The 18553-nt window shown below is 38.1% G+C and overlaps 1 long non-coding RNA gene and 1 other non-coding gene across 2 annotated transcripts; one reads left to right on the top strand and one right to left on the bottom strand.

Annotated features, from left to right (window-relative positions):
- Positions 1-4865: 4865 nt before the first annotated feature.
- LOC116590636 lies at positions 4866-15241 on the bottom strand. Its single transcript, XR_004285689.1, has 3 exons — positions 15167-15241; positions 12132-12285; positions 4866-5226 (listed from the first exon to the last, which is right to left on the bottom strand). It is a non-coding gene; the product is annotated as an uncharacterized LOC116590636 (long non-coding RNA).
- Positions 15242-18109: 2868 nt separating this feature from the next.
- LOC116592287 lies at positions 18110-18299 on the top strand. Its single transcript, XR_004286449.1, has one exon. It is a non-coding gene; the product is annotated as a U2 spliceosomal RNA (small nuclear RNA).
- The last annotated feature ends 254 nt before the right edge of the window (positions 18300-18553 follow it).

Genomic DNA, 18553 nt, shown 5'->3' with positions numbered 1-18553 from the left:
GGGTTAAGCCTCTGCCTTCGGCTCAGGTCATGATCCCAGGGTCCGGGGATGGAGCCCCGCATCCGGCTCTCTGCACAGTGGGGAGCCTGCTTCCTCCTCTCTCTCTCTGCCTGCCTCTCTGCCTACTTGTGATATCTCTCTCTCTCTCTGTTGAATGAGTAAATTTAAAAAAAACTTAAAAAAAAAAAAAAGGTTTAGGTTACATAATCTTCAGCATCAGAGCTCTAACATTTTATGGTTTGCTTCAGACCTAGTAAGATTTATACAAACCTTGTGAATATTACAGTTTCAAGTGTGATTTTTTATTTTTTTTATTTTTTATTTTTTAAAGATTTTAAGGGGCGCCTGGGTGGCTCAGTGGGTTAAAGCTTCTGCCTTCGGCTCAGTCATGATCCCAGGGTCCTGGGTTCGAGCCCCGCATCGGGCTCTCTGCTCAGCAGGGAGTCTGCTTCCTCCTCTCTCTCTGCTTGCCTCTCTGCCTACCTGTGATCTCTGTCTGTCAAATAAATAAATAAAATCTTTAAAAAAAAAGATTTTGTTTATTTATTTGAGAGAGAGACGGTGAGAGAGAGCATGAGCAAGGAGAAGGTCAGAGGGAGAAGCAGACTCCCCATGGAGCTGGGAGCCCGATGCGGGACTCGATCCCAGGACTCCGGGAACACGACCTGAGGCGAAGGCAGTCGTCCAACCAACTGAGCCACCCAGGCGTCCCTCAAGTGTGATTTTTTAAAAAAGATTTTATTTAGGGGCGCCTGGATGGCTCAGTGGGTTAAAGCCTGTGGTTTCGGCTCAGGTCATGATCTCAGGGTCCTGGGATCGAACCCCACGTCCAGCTCTCCGCTCAACGGGAAGCCTGCTTCCCCCCCTCTCTCTACCTGCCTCTCTGCCTACTGTGGTCTCTCTCTATCTCTCTCACTGTCAAAAAAAAAATTTTTATTTATTTATTTATTTGACAGACAGAGATCACAGGTAGGCAGAGAGGCAGGCAGAGAGAGAGGAAGGGAAGCAGGCTCCCTGGTGAGCAGAGAGCCCAATGCGGGACTCCATCCCAGGACCCCAGGATCATGACCTAAGCTGAAGGCAGAGGCTTAACCCACTGAGCCACCCAGGTGCCCCTTATGTGTGATTTAGATACTGGCAAATTATTTGCAATTTCAGAACGGGAAGTAAAGATGTTTCTATGTACTTGCTTGCTACTCATAGGTCATGTAGTTTTCCTTAAACAGGAAATGTTTCCTGAAACCACACTGGTATTCCTTTAACTGCCTAATGTGTATCTTGACTATTATTTTGGGTTATGGGATTGCAAACAGATACTGTGTTTCGATTATAGATTATACAGTACACTTGAAATACAGATATAACGGGGTAGTATTCAGAAGGAAATACACAGAAGAAAAAAAGGAATTAAATAAAACTGCCCATGTAATGAAAGAAGATTTTTAAAATATTCAACAACTTCATTCTGACTTTAGTCAGATGTACTAAAGTTGTACTAAAGATGACATTTTTTTTTAAAGATTTTATTTATTCATTTGACAGACAGAGATCACATGTAGGCAGAGAGGCAGGCAGAGAGAAAGGAGGAAGCAGGCTCCCCAATGAGCAAAGAGCCCGATGCGGGGCTCAATCCCAGGACCCTGAGATCATGACCTGAGCCGAAGGCAGAGGCTTTAACCCACTGAGCCACCCAGATGCCCCTAAAGATGACTTTTAGTACTCAGTGTTTCTGGTAAGATTTTAATTATTTTTACATTTTGCTACAGCCTAAGTCATTTTTACACAACCGTTTAAGAACATTGAAAAGATTATTTTGAGATTTTAGTTTCATATCTTACTTTGAAATTTGCTCAAAAAGTTCAGAAAATATAAATTGGTCAAAGTTGATTATGACCAAACTCTGAAACTTTTATTTTATCTGGATTATAAAGATAAATAAAATCATTCTACTCTGAACACTTAAAACACTAATTCAGGATTGAGTTAAACTAGGAAATAGTGCCACCTGCTGAATGAAAATTTCTTAAACATCTCAACATTAAGTTCATTTTTCAGACCACCTAAAGTTCTAACATTTTTTTCTCAAAGATGTACATTTAAGATAATCTTCAAACAGAAAAATTTATTTAAAAAATTATTCAACTAGGGGCGCCCGGCCGACTCAGCTGGTAGAGCATGAGACTTCATCTAGGGGTTGAGTTTAAGCCGCACGTTGGATGTACAGATTACTTAAAAATAAGATCTTTAAAGAGAGAGAGAGAGAGATTCATTGTAAGTCTACATGTGGCATGGTCAAAACTTTCCACACCTCTCTTCACCATGTAAAGAATATATGGCATGTAAGCCTTTAAATTAAAAACGATAGGGACTTCTGAAAAGAAACAGATTGAACTGGTTGAGAGGAACTAGAGTAGAACAGCTGGTATGAAAAAAAAACTACACCAAACACCTCACATTCAAATCCTTACAGGCCCCACTTGCCCACAGCTGTCTGGCAGGACATATCACCCTTTCACACAGACTTCACATTAGTTTTGATGTAGTACATCATTTAAAAGTATTTATTTTTTTTTAAGATTTTATTTATTTATTTGACAGAGAGAGATCACAAGTAGGCAGAGACAGAGGAGGAAGCAGGCTCTCCGCCGTGCAGAGAGCCTGATGCCGGGCTCGATCCCAGGATCCCAAGATCACGACCTGAGCCCTGTGGTTGAGCAAAGGCTCAACCCACTGAGCCGCCCAGGCACCCCTTAAAAATATTTATTTACAACCAAGATATGTCAGATATTTGAGAAACCTGTAACACAAAAGAGACCAAGAAGAACATTTTTTAAAATGACTATAGAGAGTAGATACAATTGAACAAACAAGGGAGAATATATTTTAAACCCCTCATATCTTCAGAAATTAAAAATGATACTGCATCCTTATAAGAGGAAAGGGATGTTATTTCTTTAAAAAGCAGGAAAGAATTCTTAGAAATTAAAATGATCATTTTTCAAACTAAAATTCAACAGAAAAGTTGAAAGATAAAGGCAAGAAAATTTTCCAGGATATAAGATAGAAAGGAAAAGAAACACAAAAGAAAAGAAGATGAGTTATAGAGGACCAAATCTAGAAGTAAAATATCTACTAGAAGTTCCAGGAAGGGAGAACAAAGAATAGAGAGAGAAGAAATTATGAAAGAAATGATAAGAAATCCCCAGAACTGAAGAAGAGTTACAAAATTCTAAAATTACTTATTCATCTCTCTTTTTTTTTTAAAGATTTTATTTATTTATTTGACAGAGATGACAGGCAGGCAGAGAGGCAGGCAGAGAGAGAGGAGGAAGCAGGCTCCCTGCTGAGCAGAGAGCCCGATGCAGGGCTCCATCCCAGGACTCTGGGACCATGACCTGAGCCGAAGGCAGCGGCTTAACCCACTGAGCCACCCAGGCGCCCTTCATCTCTTTTTTTAAAAAGATTTATTTACTTATTTGACAGAGAGAGACACAGCAAGAGAAGGAACAAAGCAGGGAAAGTGGGGGAGAGAGAAGAAGGCTTCCCATCAAGCAGGGAGCCTGATGAGGGCTCAATCCCAGAACCCTGGGATCATGACACAAGCTGAAGGCAGATGCCTAACAACTGAGCCAGCCAGGTCCCCCTTATTCATCTCTTGATAGATCATTTCCACCTTTTAGCTATTGCGGATAATACTGTTAAGAACACTCATTTACATGTAGTTGTTTTGAGTCCCTGTTTTCAATTTGTTGAGGTATATACTAGTCATAAGTAATTATATGATTACCTTTTTGGTTTTTGTTCTTCTTTTTTTTAATGTAGGCTCCATGTCCAGCATGGAGCCCAATGTGGGGCTTGCACTCCTGACCCTGAGATGGAGACCTCAGCTGAGATCAAGAGCCAGACACCTAACCAATTGAGATACCCAGGTGCTCCAAATGTTTATTTTTTTGGTTTTTGTTTTATATAGAAGGCTCCACACCCAGAGTGGAGCCCAGTGTGGGGCTTGAACTCATGACCCTGAGATTAAGACCTGAGCTGAGATCAAGAGTTGGATACTGGGGCGCCTGTGTGGCTCAGTGGGTTAAAGCCTCTGCCTTCGGCTCAGGTCATGATCTCAGGGTCCTGGGATCGAGCCCCACATCGGGCTCTCTGCTCAGCGGGGAGCCTGCTTCCTCCTCTCTCTCTGCTTGCTTGTGCTCTCTCTTTCTCAAATAACTGAATAAATAAAATCTTTAAAAAAAAAAAAAGAGTTGGATACTTAACCCACTGGACCACCCAGGTGTCCTTATGATTAGGTTTTTGAAACACCATCAAACTTTTTTCCACAGTGTCTGCACAATTTTACATTCCTTTCAACAGTATGTGAGAGTTTTCATTTCTCCATATCCTTGCCAACACTTGTTAATGTGTCTTTTTATTATGGTCATCCTAGTGGGTAGAAAGTGGGTAGTGGCATCTCTGTGTGGTTACACCCTGTTTCAATCTCTTAGTGGTTACCTTAGAAAGTAATCCTTACTTAACTAATAACCTAATATTGCTCCCTTTATTATCCTTCTGGGGAGAATCCACAAATATTTTAACAACATTTACCACATACACACCCCAGACACATACACACACATTACTTACAATATGTTTTATTATGTATTATAACTGTTATTATTTAAATGCCACAAGAAATTATTACTTTCTCACATCCCATATTTTCAAAGTCAATGTGATTTAGATTTACCATTAGAATTATTATTTTATTTGGTCATCATTGCTTTCTGCATCTGATCTTTCAGGCAAGATTTCCTTCTGCATGATGAATGACTTATAGAATATTCTATAACATTTATCTTCTACTGACAATATCTTACTTACCTTGAAAATACATTAATTTTGTCTTCATTACTGAAGCATTTCTAGGATGATACTTATTTTCCCGCAGTACCATGAAAATACCATTTCACTGTCTTTTGAAGATTGCATCATTGAGATGTCAGTGGTGAGTTTAACTGCAGCTTCCTCAAGGCTAATCTGTTTTTTTCTAGGTATTTGAACATTTTTCTCCTTGTCTTGATTTACTAAAATTTCATTGTTACATGTTTAGATGAGGATTTATTTTTACATATTCTGCTTGGACTTTGTAAGGCTTCTTGAATTAGTGGATTATCTGCAATCATGTCTTCAGAATATTGCCTCAGATCCATTTCTTCTCTTTCTCTTCTGGGACTCCAACTAAATATGTTAGAAACTCTCACTTCAGTCAGGTAATAGGTCTCTGGTTTCTTATATTGTATTATTTATAAAATATATTTATTAGTAATAATATAATAATTAAATAGTAAAACAATATATTATTTATACAATATCTAATTACCGCCAGCTTCATTCTGGATAATTTCTTCTGAAATTTATCCTAGTCACCTAATTCTCTCTTCAATTGCGACTAATACTCTAAACCATTTTTTAAAATTTGGTATTACATATTTTCATTTCTGGATTTTCTATTTTTTCCCCAACATCTGCTATGTCACTTTTTTTTCTTAAGAGAGAAGGAGGGACAGAGGGAGAGGGAGTGAGAGAATCTTAAACAGGCTCGACGCCCAGCACAGAGCCCAATGTGGGGCTCAATCTCACAACCCTGAGATCATGACCTGAATTGAAATCAAGAGTTGGATGCTTAACTGACTGAGCCACCCAAGTGCCCTCAGTTTGATTTGCGTCAATGATCTTAGTTGCCTTACAAAGTCTATACCTGATAATTACAATTTCTGGAGTCCCTGTGAACTGTTTTCTTCTGTTTGGTTCTCCTGCTCATTTTAACACATGGCACTTTGTCTCTTTGTGTATTTCTTCATCTTTTGTGTATGTGTATGTGTGTACCTGTATGTGTCTGTGTGCTTCATCTTTAATTGTGTTCAGGACATTGTGCTTGAAATTTTATTTATAGAAATCATCTGAGATCTGTTATGTCTATGTACTACGTTATTGTGTTTATACGTAATATAAATTCTGGTGGGGCACCTGGGTGGCTCAGATGGTTCTGCCTTCAGCTCAGGTCATGACCTAGGGGTTGTAGGATTGAGCTCTGTATTGGGCTCCTTGCTCAGTGGGGAGTCTGCTTCTCACTCTCTCTCTCCTCCCCCCAGTTCATGTTCTTTCTTTCTCTCTCAAATGAATAAAATATTTTACAAAATAATATAATCTCTGGAAAACAAAATAAACTTATGGGAAACAAAATAAACAGTAAATATTTCAGACAAGAAAAATAAGAGCAGAAATGAAATGGAAAACTGAAAAAATGAACTTAGAAAAAAATGGATAAATTCCTAGAAACATACATAATCTACAAAGACTGAATCATGAAATTAAAAAATCTGAACAGACTAATTACTAAAAAGTAAATAGAATCAATAAAGGAAAAATGTCCCAATAAACAAAACCCAAGACAAGATGGCTTCATGGGTGAGTTCTACCAAATATTCAAAGAATGAGTAATAATCAATTCTTCTCAAACTCTTCCAAAAGTAGAAGAGGAGGGACCTCTTCCAATTTCATCTTAGGAGGTCAGCATTAGCCTGATTCCAAAACTAGACAAGGATACTACAAAAAAGAAAATTACAGGCCAATACCCTTGGTGAACATAGAAGCAAATACCCTCAATTAAATATTAGCAAATCAAATTCAACAATACATTAAAAGGGTTATATGCCATGATCAAGCAGGATTTATTCCAGCAATGTAAGGATGGCTCAACACCTGCTAATCTGTCAATGTGATATACCACATTAACAAAAAAAGGAGAAAAATTACATGATCATTTCAATAGATGCAGAAAAGGAGTATGATAAATCTCAGCACCCACTAAGGATAAAAAGAACTCTAAACAAAGTCGGTATATAGGGAATGCGCCTTGATATAATAAAGGCAATATACAACAAGCCCACAGCTATCATCATACTCAGTGGAAAAGCTCTAAGATCAGGAATAACACGAGTATGTTTTCTACTTTTATTCCACATAGTATCAGAAGACCTAGTCACAGTAATTAGGCAAGAAAAATAAACACAAGGCATCTACATTGGTAAGGAAGAAGTAAAACTGTCACTATTTGCAGATGGCATGATACTGTACATAGAAAATCCTAAAGACTCTATCAGAAAACTGTTACAATAAATGAATTCAGTAATGTTGTGGGATAAAAAATCAATACATAGAAATCGTTGCATTTTTCTTTTTTTTTTTTAAAGATTTTATTTATTTATTTGACAGAGAGAGATCACAAATAGGCAGAGAGGCAGGCAGAGAGAGAGAAGAGGAAGCAGGCTCCCTGCTGAGCAGAGAGCCCGATGCGGGACTCGATCCCAGGACCCTGAGATCATGACCTGAGCCGAAGGCAGCGGCTTAACCCACTGAGCCACCCAGGTGCCCCTTGTTGCATTTTTCTACACTAATTACAAGTTATAAGAAAAATAAATTAAGAAAATAATGCCATTTACGGTTACATCAAAAAGACTAATATACCTAGGGATAAATTTAACCAAGTAGGTGAAAAACTTCTATACTGAAAATTACAAGAGATTAAGGGAAAAAATTGAAGTGGACACAATTTAAGTGGAAGGATATTGCATGCTCATGAAATGAAAGAACTAGTATTGTTAAAATGTCCGTATTTGGGGCGCCTGGGTGGCTCAGTGGATTAAGCCGCTGCCTTCGGCTCAGGTCATGATCTCAGTGTCCTGGGATCGAGCCCCGCATCGGGCTCTTTGCTCAGCGGGAGCCTGCTTCTCTCTCTCTCTCTGCCTGACTCTCCGCCTACTTGTGATTTCTCTCTCTGTCAAATAAATAAATAAAATCTTTGAAAAAAAAAAAAATGTCCGTATTACCCAAAGCAAGCTACAGATTCAATGAAATCCTGATCAAAATTACAATGCTGTTTTTCACAGAAATAGAACAATCCTAAAATTTATATGGAGTCACAAAAGATCTGGAATAGCCAAAGCAATCTTTAGAAAGAAGAACAAAGTTGGAGGCATGATGGTCCTTGATTTCGAACTCTATTACAGTCGCTCCTTGAACAGCACAGGGTTAGGAGCACCAACTCCCAGGCAGTCAAAAATCCTTGTGTAACTTTGGACTCCCCAAAACTTAGCTACAAATAGCCTGCTGTTGACCAAAAGTCTTACTGATAATACAGTAAATTAAAACATTACATATGTTATATGTACCATATACTATATTATTATAAATAAAGTAAGCTAGAAAAAAGTTATTAAGAAAACCAAGAGGAAGAGAAAATACATTTACATTACTATACTGTATAGAAAAAACTGCATTATAAGTGAATCCATGCAGTTCAAACTTGTGTCCAAGGGTCAACTTAGAAAGCTTTAGTAATCAAAATAGTATGGTATTGGCATAAAAAGACACGTGGGTCAATGGAAAAGAACAGAGAGCCAGAAATAAGCCCACAAATATATGGTCAATTAAGTTAGAATAAAGGAGTCAAAAATATACAATGGGGAAAAGATAGCCTCTTCAATAAACGGTGTCGGGGAAACTGAACAGTCACATGCGAAAGAATAAAAATAGAACACTATCGTATAGCATATACAAAAATCAATTAAAAATGGATTAAATATTTGAATATAAGACCTGAAACCATAAAACCCCTATAAGAAAACATTGGTGGGAAGTTTTTTTTTTTTTTTAAAGATTTTATTTATTTATTTGACAGACAGAGATCACAAGTAGGCAGAGAGGCAGGCAGAGAGAGAGAGAGAGAAGCAGGCTTCCTGCGGAGCAGGGAGCCCGATGCCGGGCTCGATCCCAGGACCCTGAGATCATGACCCGAGCCGAAGGCAGCAGCCCAAACCACTGAGCCACCCAGGCGCCCTGGTGGGAAGTTTAATATAGGTCTTGGTGATGGTTTTTAAAATCTGACACTGAAAGTAAAAATAACAGAAAGAAAAATAAACAAGTGAGATTACATAAAAACTAAAAAGCTGAACAGCAAAGAAAACAGTCAACAAAAAAAAGGGGGTATGCCTGGGTGGCATAGTGGGTTAAGTACCCAGCTCTTGGTTTTGGCTCAGGTCATGATCTGACTTTGGGCTCAGTATGGAGTCTGCTTCAGATTCTTTCTACTTTCCACTCTGCCTCTGCCTGCTCCCTCATATACACTCATGTATGCTCTCTCTCTCAAATTAATTAATTAATTAAATCTTTAAAAATAAATAAATACATAAAAATAAAAAGTCAATCTACTGAATGGGAGAAATACTTGCAGATTATATACACTGATAAGGAGTCAATATCCACAATATATAAATATGCATGTAATTCAGTTGCAAAAACCCCCAAACAATGCAATGAAAAAATGAACAGAGGACCTGAATACACATTTCTCCAAAGACATACAGATGGCAAACAGACACAGGCAAAGATGCTCAAAATCACTAATTATCAGGAAAATGCAAGTCACAACCACAATAAGATATCACCCCACATTGATCAGAATGACTAGTTTAAAAAGACAAGAGATAACTAGTGTCGGAGAGAATGTGGAGAAAAGGGAACCCTTGCACAATGTGGGTAGGAATATAAATTGGTACAATCATTACGGAAAACAGTACAGAGGTTCCTAAAAAAATTAACAATAGAGCTACTATATATGATTGAGAAATTTCACTTCTGGGTATTTATCCAAAGAAAATAAAAACAACAACTTGAAAAGATCTATGTATTCTCATGTTCACCGAGCACTATTTACAGTAGCCAAGATGTGGAAACAACCTAAATGTCCACTGACGGATGAATGGCTAAAGAAATTGTGGTATATATAGACGATGGATTATTATTAGCACATAAAAAGGAAGGAAATCTTGTCATTTGTGACAATATAGATGAACTTTGATGCATTATGCTAAGTGAATTAAGTCAGACAGAGAAAGAAGAATACTGTATAATCTTTCTTATATGTGTAATCTAAAGAAAGAAACAAAAACAAGATCACAGATACAGAGAACAGATTGGTGGTTGCCAAAGGCAGGGGTTGGGAGGTTAAGAGGAATGGGAAAAGGGGCCAAAGATAAAAACAAACACACACACATAAAAACAACAAAAAACCCCCACAAAAATAGCAGAAATCAATGAAATAGAAAACAAAAGTAATAGGAATCAGTGAAACCTGGTTCTCTAAGCTATCAGTAAAACAGATAAACTAATAACCAGACTATTTAAGGATTAACAAAAAAAAGAAGAATAAATTGCCAACATCGAATGAGGAAAAGGATTTCATTTCAGATCCATACATTGAATTCATTGTTTTAAAATTCCTTAAAGAAAACTTGAGGTCCAGATGACTTCTCTGATGAAGTCTATAAAATATTTAAGGAACAAAGAGTACCAATCCTATACAAACTCTTATAGATAATACAAAAGTAAATACATCTCAACTCATTTATGGGGCCACCATTTTCCTAAAACCAAGAGCAAAAATATTATAAGAAAACTTAGACCAACATCCCTCATGAACATAGGTGGCTAAATCTTTACCAAAATTTTAGTAAATCAAATCTAGCCATATATAAAAATAGACAATAATACACCATGAATGAGTGTATTTTATCACAGGAATACATGGGTCGTTTGATAAAATATCAATCAATGTAATTTATCATATCATTACACTAAAAAAGAAAAGTATATCATCATCTCTAAAGATTAAAAAAAAATCACTTGACAAAATTCAACACCCTTTCATGATAACTTACAGAAAACAAAGAATGGGAAAAAAATTCTAAATCATTCATTCTAAAACAAGGCATCTTTAAAAAATTTCAGCTAATATCAGAGTTAATAGTAAAAGACTAATACCTTTTCCCCTAACACAAAAACAAAGCCAATGTCATAACCTCTGAATCTTCCTTTAGCTTTGCAATTAGAGTCCATGTTTCCCCGCTTTGTATTAATAAACTTATGTTTATAACCACTATTAGAGAATTTAGAATATTTTATTAATCTATTTACCCTTCTCTCACTCTACTGTGACCTTGTAAAGGTCATCTCTGTATGACCTTTGCTTTACTCATCTCTGTATGAATGTTTAAGAATGTTTAAGAATTGTAATGGGTCTTGGGGCTCCTGGGTGGCTCAGTGGGTTAAGCCTCTGCTTTTGGCTCAGGTCATGGTCTCAGGGTCCTGGGTTCAAGCCCTGTATCTCTACTGAGCAGAGAGCCTGCTTCTCCCTCTCCCTCTGTCTGCTGCTCTGCCAACATGTGTTCTCTAGCTCTCTGTCAAGTAAATTAAAGAAATCTTTTTTAAAAATTAGAAAAATAAAATTGAAATGTTTGTTATAGGACGAATATTTTCTTTTTTTTTTTAAAGATTTTATTTATTTATTTGACAGGCAGAGATTACAAGTAGGCTGAGAGGCAGGCAGAGAGAGAGGAGGAAGCAGGCTCCCCACTGAGCAGAGAGCCCGACGCAGGGCTCAATCCCAGGACCCTGGAATCATGACCTGAGCCGAAGGCAGAGGCTTTAACCCACTGAGCCACCCAGGCGCCCCAGGACGAATATTTTCTACTTCTCCACTTTTGGACTGTGTAGCAAAAACCTGATTAATGATGAGAATAAGCTTAGAGATACAATCTAAAAATCTGAAACTATGACTTTATGTTAAAATGTAAAGTATTCATTAATTCCGTGATACAGGTGCTACTTTAAACCATTTCTTGTGCGTGTGAAAACATTCCTAGCCCTATTCTATAATTGCATTTATTTTTTGACTTACATGAATAAAAATAATACCAGGGTAGAAATTTAAAAAGATTAACACTTTAGAAAAACAATGACATGGGCGCCTGGGTGGCTCAGTTGGTTGGACGACTGCCTTCAGCTCAGGTCATGATCCTGGAGTCCCGGGATCGAGTCCCACATCGGGCTCCCAGCTCCATGGGGAGTCTGCTTCTCCCTCTGACCTTCTCCTCGCTCATGCTCTCTCTCACTGTCTCTCTCTCAAATAAATAAATAAAGTCTTTAAAAAAAAAAAAAAAAAAAAAAAAAAAGAAAAACAATGACAAAGGAAGACATCAAAATTCAGCCTGAATTAGTTATGAGATGACACAAGAAATACATACCGTAGAATCCTGGACAATTTTTAGATGTGAGCCACAAGTTTAGTTTTAGAATCCTTTCAGTCAAAGCCAATGAGTAAATGTGATCAGTTATAAGATTCACAAGAGTCATTAGGGTAATATGTCTCAGAAGCAGAAATTTTCCTTATATTGAAACCTGAAAGAAATATCACCATTAAAGGGACACTGTATGACAGTAAACATTCTTAACAACATCCCTACAATAATTCCCATAGTGAGTTTTGTGAAGGAAAGGAAGCTGGGGTGACCTTTACCACAGTGAGATCTATAACTCTTCAAGAAAGGAGGTCAGGGGTGCCTGGGTGGCTCAGTTGGTTGAGCATCTGACTCTTGGTTTTGTTTCAGGTCACGATCTCAGGGTTTGATGAGATTGATGAGATTGATGCCTATGTCAGGCTCTATGCTCAGCAGGAAGTCTGCTTGAAGTTTTCTCTCTCTCTCCCCCTCTGCCACTCACCCCCCCTTTCTATCTCTCTCTCTAAAATAAATCAATCTAAGAGGGAAGGAAGAAAGGAAAGAAAGGAGAGAGAGAGAGAGAGAGAGAAAGTGAGCTTGGGGTGTCTTGCTGGCTCAGTGGGTGGAACATGGGACTCTTGATCTCAGGGTTGTGAGTTCAAGCCCCACATTGGATGTAGAGAGCACTTATTTTAAAAAAGAAAGGAGGTGAGCTCAACTAAAAGTAAACATATGAGAGGGAGGTTGATATAGAAGCCAAAGTGGAGTCTTGTAATGAACTCTCCCATAATCTCTTATTACAAAATTCTTCTAGGAGGTTTAGGACCATGTGATCTCTCACCAAGTCAAGACATAAGCTTTGCAAGAGGGTTATTCTGTACATAAAACCTCCTGAATATCATCCCCTCCTGTCCTATTGGAATGTATAGCTTATCTGAAATCCAAAGGCTGGGTAAGACAAAAACCATGGATATAAAGAGATCAGTTATTGCATGACATAGAGAAGCCATACTATCCCAACGGTATCATGTACATGGGGAAACTCGTTACATGTGAGAAGGGTTTCAAGGTGTGTCTCGTGTAACCAAGACAAGGTTTTCTAAAGAACCAACCTCACAAAAGAGATGGGAGACATATTAAGATGTGTGATGAATTCATGAACATTCGCTATACGCTTTTTCCACTTGTCTATGTTTGAAATTTTCCATTAAAACTAAAGAAAATATAATTAGTTAAAGATCCTCAAAGAGATCAATGAAGAAGTAACACATGTTTATGAAAAATAACAAGAAATTATAAAACAAATAAAATTATAAAATACAATTAGAAATCCCATAAATAGAAAAAGTAGTGATAGAAATTTAAAAGAAACCCCCAAACAACCCAATTAGAAATGGACAAAGATTTGAATAGGTATTTTACAAAAGAAAATATATGAATGAAGCACATGGCAAGATGCTTAATATATTAGTCATTAAGGAAATACAAATTAAAACTCCAACAAAATACCACTTCACACCCACTAGTATGGCTATAATCAAAAAGACAGAGAATAAACAAGTGTTGGCAAAGATATGGAGAAATAGAACCCTCATATGTTGCTGATGGACATATAAATGGTACAGCTACTAGAGCAGTTTCTTAGAAATTAAACATAAATTTATAATAAAACCCAGCAATTCCACTCCTAGATGTCTATCCAAGAAAATGAGAACAAGTCTACGCAAAGACTTGTATACAAATTTTCATAGCAACATTATTCATAAGAGTTTAAAGTGGAAACAATTCAAATGTCTATCAACTAGCATAGATTTAACCATAATGTGGTAGTTATATCTATGTAATGGAACAATGTCAGTAGGATATAGGAACAAACAACTGACACACAGGCTACAGGATGAATAAATCTCAAAGAACCTAGATGCATAACACATGCTGTATAATTCCATTCATATGAAATGTCCAGAAAAGGCAAATCTATAGAAAAATAAAGTATATTAGTGGTTGCCTAGGGCTGGGATGTGGGAACAAAGGTGACTTCAAATGGGCACGAGAAATTATTTTGGTGTGATAGAAATGTTCTAAAACTAGATTGTGGAGACAGTTGTACAACTTTGTCAATTTACTAAAAATCACTGAATTGTATAGTTTAAATGGTATGCAAATTTGCTATAGATTGAATGTTTGTGCCCCCCATTCATATGTAAGCAGAGTCCTCATGAATAGGATTAATGCTCTTATAAAAGAGGCTTCAGGGGCACCTGGGTGTCTCAGTGGGGGTAAAGCCTCTGCCTTCTGCTCAGGTAATGATCCCAGGGTCCTGGAATCAAGCACCTGCATTGGGCTCTCTGCTCAGCAGGGAGTCGGCTTCCCTTCCTCTCTCTCTCTCTCTCTCTCTCTGCCTGCCTCTCTGCCTACTTGTGATCTCTGTATGTCAAATAAATAAATAAAATCTTAAAAAAAAAAAAAGAAAAACCATATGATCATCCAGTAGATACAGAAAAATTATTTAACAAAATTCAGCATCTGGGCTCCTGGTGACTCATATGGTTAAGCATCTGCCTTCAGCTCAGGTCATGATCTCCATGTCCTGGGATCCAGCCCCTTGTCAAGTGCCCAGCTCAGCAGGGAGTCTGCTCCCTCTCCATCTGCCTCCCTCCCCTCCCTGTCTTGTGCTCTGTCTCTCTCAAATTAATAAATATTAAAAAAACCTTTAAAACAACAAAATTCAGCATCCAATTATGATAACAATTCTAAGTAAACTACAAATAGAAGGGAAGTTCCTAAACTTGACAAAGAACATATATGAAAAATCTATAGCTGGGTGCCTGGGTGGCTCAGTGGGTTAAAGCCTCTGCCTTCGGCTCAGGTCATGATCCCGGGGTCCTGGGGTCAAGCCCCACATCGGGCTCTCTGTGAAGCAGGGAGCCGAGCCTACTTCCCTTCCTCTCTCTCTGCCTGCCTTTCTGCCTACCTGTGATCTCTGTCTGTCAAATAAATAAATAAAATCTTAAAAAAAAAAAAAAGAAAAAAGAAAAAACTAGAGCTAAGATCATACTTACATTTAAAGATCAAATACTTTCCTCTTAAGATCTGGAACGTGCAAGAAAATGTGCTCTCACCATTTGTATACCTCACTACTGTGAGGTTCAATTTACTGAAAGAAGGCAAAGGAAGAAAAAAAAAAAAAAAAAGAAAGTCAGATGGATTGGAAAAAAAGAGTTATTGTCTATCTGGAAAGAAAAAGAGAATCTATAAAAAGAGTTGCTATAATTTGCAAGTTTCAAAAGGTATCAGGACTCAGGATCAATGTACCATAATTGATTGTATTCTGTATACTGTTGACAAGTACTTTTAAAATGAAGCTAAGAAAATCATATAATTTATAATATCATCAAAAACATGAAATATTTGTGACTAAATCTAACAAAATAAATGCAATGTTTGTATGTTGAAGGTTATTACTCATTGCTCAGAGACAGTAAAGAGGATTGAACTAAATGGAGAGATAATACCACACACACATTTGGAAGACAATACTGTTAAAATGTAATTCTCTGAATTGATCTATAGATTCATCACAATCCCAATTAAAATCCTGTAAGATCTTTCATAGACATTGAAAAATGGATTCTTAAATTTATACAGAAATGTAAAGGATCTCAAAGAGCAAAATGATTTCCAAAAAGGAGAACAAATTCGGGTACTCACACTATCTAATTTCAAGAGTTATTATAAGGCTACAATAACCAAGACAGTGTGGCAATCCTGCAAGGATAGACATGTGGCTCAAAGGAGCACAACAGTGTCTAGAAATAGATAAACCGAGTTTATTCTTTTTTGTTAAAAAAAATTATTTATCAGAGAGAGAGCATGAGCAGGGGGAAGGAGAAGCAGGCTCCCCAATGAACAAGAAGCCCAACACACGACTAGATCCCAGGACCCCTGGATCAGGACCTGAGCTGAAGGCAGACCCTTAACCAACTGAGCCACCTAGGCATCCTCAATCAACTGAGTATCAACAATGTTGCTAAGATTAATTCGGCATGGAAAGAATAGTTTTTTTTTTGTTTGTTTTTGTTTTTTGTTTTTTAAACAGACTCTTTTTTTTTTTTTAAGATTTTATTTATTTATTTGACAGAGAGAAATCACAAGTAGATGGAGAGGCAGGCAGAGAGAGAGAGGGAAGCAGGCTCCCTGCTGAGCAGAGAGCCCATGCGGGACTTGATCCCAGGACCCTGAGATCATGACCCGAGCCGAAGGCAGCGGCTTAACCCACTGAGCCACCCAGGCACCCCTGAAAGAATAGTTTTTTCAACAAATGGTGATGAGATAATTATACTTCCCCATTAAAAAGAATTTTTTTGAAAGATTTCATTTATTTATTTGACAGACAGAGATCACAAGTAGGCAAAGAAGCAGGCAGAGAGAGAGAGAGGGAAGCAGGCTCCCCACTGAGCAGAGAGCCCAAGGCGGGGCTTGATCTCAGGATCCTGGGATCATGACCCGAGCCAAAGGCAGAGGCTTTAACCCACTGAGCTACCCAGGTGCCCCTAAAAGTCCCAACTTTTGATGATACATCATTACATACCTAATAAAACAGCTAAAATTTTAAAAAGTGAAAATACCAAACACTGGTAAGAATATGGAAAACCTAGAAGTCTCGTAAATTGCTGTTGGAAATATAAAATGGTAAAGCCACACCAGAAGAGTCTGGCATTTTATTAAAAAATGAAGCATAGGGGCGCCTGGGTGGCTCAGTGGGTTAAGCCGCTGCCTTCGGCTCAGGTCATGGTCTCAGGGTCCTGGGATCGAGTCCCACATCGGGCTCTCTGCTTAGCAGGGAGCCTGCTTCCTCCTCTCTCTCTCTCTCTGCCTGCCTCTCTGCCTACTTGTGATCTCTCTCTGTCAAATAAATAAAATCTTTAAAAAAAAAAGAAAAAAGGGCGCCTGGGTGGCTCAGTGGGTTAAGCTGCTGCCTTCGGCTCAGGTCATGGTCTCAGGGTCCTGGGATCGAGTCCCACATCGGGCTCTCTGCTCAGCGGGAAGCCTGCTTCCTCCTCTCTCTCTCTCTCTGCCTGCCTCTCTGCCTGCTTGTGATCTCTGTCTGTCAAATAGATAAATAAAATCTTAAAAAAAAAATGAAGCATACATACAGCATGACTATTTGTTTTCTACTTTTGGAGGTTCTTTCTTTTTTTTTTTTTAAAGATTTTATTTATTTATTTGACAGAGAGAGATCACAAGTAGGCAGAGAGGCAGGCAGAGAGAGAGAGGAGGAATCAGGCTCCCTGCTGAGCAGAGACTCGATCCCAGGACCCTGAGATCATGACCTGAGCCGAAGGCAGCGGCTTAACCCACTGAGCCACCCAGGCGCCCACCTTGGAGGTTCTTTTTATTAGCAATACTAAGCTTTTGTTTTTGACATGCCTTTCACACTCCTGGGCATTTGCCCCAGAAAAATGACTAGAGTTCACACAAAACCCAGACCGTGGTACATTCATATGATGGAAAACTACTCAGCAACAAAAAGGAACAAACTTTTACCATATGAAACAGCTTGGATCTCAAGGGACTTATGCTAAGGAAAGAAAAGATACTTTCAATGGGTCACATATTCTATGATTCCATTTGTGTAACATTGTTCAAGTGAAAAAATTACAGAGACAGAGAATAGATCAGCAGTTGCCAAGGGGTTAGGCTTGTGGGGGTGGGAGAAAGGAGTGGGTGTAACTATAAAGAAGTGACACGGGGAAATATCTGTAGTGATGGAATAGTTCTGGGTCTTCATTAAAGTGCATCAGGAATCTTTGTATGAGAAAAATAATGTAAAAATATATACACACATTATACCAATATTAATGCCTGATTTCAATATTATAGTATAGTTACAAGAGACGTAATCATTTGGAGAAACTGGATGAAGGGTTCATGGGAACTCTACCATTTTTGTAACTTCTTGTGAATCTATAATTATTTTAAAACAAAAAAATAAAAGTTAAGCAATTACTTTTTGGCCTTTTGGCTAAGATCAAGTGCAGTATCTGTTCTTTTCAGTTTAATATGATATGTCCTCTATCTGAGGACAATTGATTAAGTGGATTTTTGGACCAAGGAGATGGAATAGGAGCTTGCTTTGTCTACTCCACGCATTTGACCTGGTATTGCAGTACCTCCTATCACAAATAGGAGATAGTTCTTTTCTATCACAAAGTGCAACCCCTCAGGGGAAATACCCAGGTTTCTAAATTCAGCTTGAGCTGTGGAGGGTTGTTTATCTGAGATCATGTGTGCTGGATGCTTCTGCCTTCTAGTATCTGGGCTGGAGGCTTGTGTCTGGCTTCCTGGATGTGTAGGTATAGATACACAATATGGTGTTTTATTTATTTATTTATTTATTTATTTATTTATGAGAGAGAAAGAGATGGGGGGGACAGGGAGAGGGACAA

This window comes from Mustela erminea, chromosome 5 (assembly GCF_009829155.1).
Source record: "Mustela erminea isolate mMusErm1 chromosome 5, mMusErm1.Pri, whole genome shotgun sequence".
Lineage (NCBI taxonomy): Eukaryota > Metazoa > Chordata > Mammalia > Carnivora > Mustelidae > Mustela > Mustela erminea.
Note: the sequence above shows the minus strand (reverse complement) of the source record. Positions and strands in the feature narration are given on the sequence as shown.